Raw genomic sequence first — 4573 nt, 5'->3', positions numbered from 1 at the left:
AACCTCCATGACCGTTAGAAGTAGTTTAAATCCCATTGCACCTGTAAAAAACAAACAAAAAAAAACACAGTAAAGTACCCTAAAGCCTCGTACACACGATCAGATTTTCCAGACAGGAAATGTGTGATGAGAGGCTGTTGGCAGAAAATCCGACCGTGTGTACGCTCTATCGGACAATTGTTGTCAGATTTTCCGCGGGGAAATGTCTGTTGTCGGATTTTCCGATCGTGTGCGCACAAGTCCATCGGACAAAAGTCCGAAGTACAAACACACATGCTCGGAAACAAGGACGAGCCGGAATCGGTCGGTCTTGTAAACTAGCGTTCGTAATGGAGAATTAACATTTGTGACGCGGCAAATTATGAAATCTTGAAATGCAGCGCACAATTCTCTTCTTTAATGGGATAATAATGAAGCTGCTTTGCTGCTGATACTGATGGAGTTATTACAAACAAATTTTCAAAGGCTTTTTTTTTCTAATGATATCAAGAATATTATTATTATGCTTTTTTTTTTTTTTTATTTGTGCAAGTTACCACAACACCATTATCCTGTAGTTTTTAAGATCAAAGATACAACTATGTTGGTGTCCCTTGTTAATTTTACATTGTATTTTTTAAAATGTAACTGCCGACTCCCAAACTGTCATTTCAAGTAAAACACATAGCCAAGTATTATTCTACACAATTTTTTTTATTGTGCATTAAAAAAATAAAACAAATAAAATTAGACATGATATCTGCCAATAGAACTTAACCAAAAATTGCATTCTATGCATCCAAATATATAGAAAATATACCAAATCAAATCATTATTATTCAACCAAAAAATAAAATAAAAGCCTCAAGCATGTGTCCTGCTTCTTAATATAGGGGGTCAACAATGCCAAGAGTTGGTGAAAGCAGGGGTCCGTCATCCGGAGATAATTCCGAAAATCATCCGGATTATTCTCCTGGAGCTCCCACAGCAAAGGCATATGACATAATTGGTCACGATTAATAAAGCAGCCAATGTTTGGTCCAGGAATTCTTCCTCCTCCTGTTCCTGGACTGGACTTGGGTCAAAGCAATAACTCTGCAACATGTCTGGTTGACGAACGGCCATTCAGGAACAAACTGAAAAGCACGAACTGAATAGCACAAAATGAAAAGAGCGAAATGAAAAGCGTGAATCAACACTCACCAAACTTCTACTCACACAAAATTAGCAGAAGGAGCCCAAAGGATGGCGCTAAAGAGCTGAAAAACCACGTAGTACGTCAGTAGGTTGATGTTTGTTGGCCGTTTGTATCCAAGACAAAATCCAGGCACCCGCCTTCGGACAAAAGTCTGAGGTTTTGTCTGCAGAAAATCCGATCGTGTGTACGAGGCTTAATTTTGCCTTCCTCTTTGATTTCAACCCATTTTTGACAAAATGTTGAAATTTGGGCAAAATCTCCTTATTTTCTCGAGGATAAAAACTCTCATTTTGTTCATCCTTAGTAAACACAGGTGGTACCTTCATGGTTTTTCTAAGCAGGATAAACAATGGTGTTAACTGATATTCATATGTTGACTCTTTGCCAAAGGTCAACAGATAAGCCCTAATTTTCATCTCTAGACCCTCCCACTGGCCTTTTGCCATGTCTGCAGAGAGAGGTAACATATGACTGTCAGACATATGTTACAGGGATTGGTCAGAATGGTACCAGAATGCCACAGTAAACTAAAACTCTTCACATCTGTCCCCAAAGATCCAGTTATTGTCCCACTGGCTACTGCCATCTTGCACAGCATAGAGAAGGGGAAGCCAGGATGTCAATCACATCCTGCTCATCAAAGACCCCGTTATCAATGCACCATTGAGCTGCTTATATGCTGAAAAGTTCATAATCGGTTTTGGTTTCTGTAAAACTGGCAAACCCGGGGATTTCTTAGTTTGGGAAAAAAGTCAGTACCCTTTAGGCTCATCCCTGCCTTTTGCGTATAGAATGCCCACTAAATGCTGCCAACCTTTGCTTGGGCATCACAGCTCATATGATTGGTGACCTGGCTTCACTTCTCTATGCTATGCAAGACGGCAGCGTCCAGTGGGGACAGATTGTAGAGGCGTTTTAGTTCTCTATTAATGCACCATTGAGCTGTTTAAAAGCTGTAAGGTTCATTTTTGGCATTGATGTCTATAGAACTGGAAAATAAGCGGCTTTCGTTTATAAGAATTAGGGTTCAGGGAGGGAGTCTAGAGAAAAAAAAAGGGCCCTAGAGTAAATTCCTTTCACAAATTATACTGGGATCAACCATGTGGCTAAAAGGGTGCTGCAACAGCTCCCAACCGGCCACGACGAATAATGTGCATAAGATGTGTTACCAGCACACCAACAATCTTGTTTCAAATCGCAGAAGCTTCTCTTTGTGATCAAGTAATGAAAAGAGATTTTCATTTTGAATCAAGCTCGTTAGTGTGCAGGCAATATATCTTATCCTAGAGAAAAAAAAAAAAACTGGGTACCTTTTACACTTGTCCCTGCTATTTGTGCCTAGAACCCCCTACTAATCAAGTGTGTTGCCAATGCTGCCAATGTTTGCTTGGGCATCAAAGCCCATCTCCAAAAATCCAGGGCTGTCCCAGCTGAGCTTTGTTGAGCAGACATGGTCAAACGCAGATAGACCACCAGCTCTGAGCAACGGCAGCTTCTTGCCGGTGTTCTGTCGAGAAGTGCCCCCCATCGAATAGTGCCCGCGCATGGCACTTCAGCTGTTTTGCTGATCAGCTGGAGTGACGTGATCAGGGCGCAAGCGCACATCATAGGAGGCATCTCTCGATGGGAGATACCATTTCATGGCCACAATTTAAACCTATACAAACAGCGGGAGGGCGACCGTAGTTCTCACATTGTGCCTCGCTATTGCGGGCGGCTTTACAGTGTGCTGATGGTCCGGTTTTGTCTGTGTTGCAGGGCGGGTTTGCTGTGTTGAATGGCCGGTTTTGCCTGTGTGAAAGGGTGGGTTGCAACACAGATAAACCAGCTCTTCAACACCCCTTCTCTCCAGCAGCAGCAATGCGCAATCTGAGAACTACGGTCTCCCCCGCTGTTTGTATAGGTTTAAATTGTGCCTGTGAAATGGTATCTCCCATCTAAAGATACCTCCTACGATGTGCGCATGCGCCCTGGTTACGTCAGCCCAGCTGATTGGCAAATCAGCTGTTGTGCTGTTCCGTACGGCGCATGCACCGTACATAGCAGGCACTATTCGATGGGGGCACTTCTCGACAGAGCACCAGTGCCAGTAAAACAACTGGTGGGCAGCAATACTAAACAGTATACACTTGCCAATTAACAGCAAGGTATAGCAGGCATTTTCAGTGAGGTTCCCCCAGAGGTTGCTAGTGGTATCTTGAGCTGTGGCTGATTGACCTCCCATCTGATAGTGCTTGATTAGCTCTAGGGTCAACACTACTCTGCAAAACTAGTTCCATGACCCAGTTATCTTTTTAACTGCCCATAAGGGTGGCATTCTGACCATCCCTGTAATCTAGGTGGACATTTTTCCCAATGACCCCTTATAAATTGGTTTTAGCAGGGGTTCCCCAAGACCTGAAAATGAAAGGGGCGCTGAGTCTTCAAACCAGACCTTATCAACCAGGGTTCTTCCAGAGGCTGCTTTTGGTTCTTCTGGAGCTATAACATATTGACCTTCCATGTGATGGTGCTTGAATGGTTCTGGGGCCAATGCTACTTGGAAGAGTCAAGCTTGGTTGCTACTGTCCACCAACGTAAGTAATATCTTCCCCATTGACCCCTGATGAAATGGTTTTAGTAAGGTTTCCCCAAGACCTGAAAATGAAAGGGGGGCTGAGTCTTCAAACCAGACCTTATCAACCAGGGTTCTTCCAGAGGCTGCTATTGGTTCTTCTGGAGCTATAACATATTGACCTTCCATGTGATGGTGCTTGCATGGTTCTGGGGCCAATGCTACTTGAAAGAGCCAAGCTTGGTTGCTACTGTCCACCAATGTAAGTAATATCTTCCCCATTGACCCCTGATAAAATGGTTTTAGTAAGGGTTCCCCAAGGCCTGAAAATGAAAGGGGGGCTGAGTCTTCAAACCAGACCTTATCAACCAGGGTTCTTCCAGAGGCTGCTATTGGTTCTTCTGGAGCTATAACATATTGACCTTCCATGTGATGGTGCTTGAATGTTTCTGGGGCCAATGCTACTTGGAAGAGCCAAGCTTGGTTGCTACTGTCCACCAACGAAAGTAATATCTTCCCCATTGACCCCTGATGAAATGGTTTTAGTAAGGTTTCCCCAAGACCTGTAAATGAAAGGGGGGCTGAGTCTTCAAACCAGACCTTATCAACCAGGGTTCTTCCAGAGGCTGCTATTGGTTCTTCTGGAGCTATGGCATATTGACCTTCCATGTGATGGTGCTTGCATGGTTCTGGGGCCAATGCTACTTGGAAGAGCCAAGCTTGGTTGCTACTGTCCACCAACATAACTAATATCTTCCCCTTTGACCCCTGATGAAATGGTTTTAGTAAGGGTTCCCCAAGACCTGAAAATTATTTAGGAAGGTTTGTGTAGAAGTTCTCTA

This window comes from Aquarana catesbeiana, linkage group LG11, assembly GCF_042186555.1.
Source record: "Aquarana catesbeiana isolate 2022-GZ linkage group LG11, ASM4218655v1, whole genome shotgun sequence".
NCBI classification, from domain to species: Eukaryota; Metazoa; Chordata; class Amphibia; order Anura; family Ranidae; genus Aquarana; species Aquarana catesbeiana.
The sequence above is the reverse complement of the archived record's forward strand: the minus strand, read 5'-3'. Positions refer to the sequence as shown.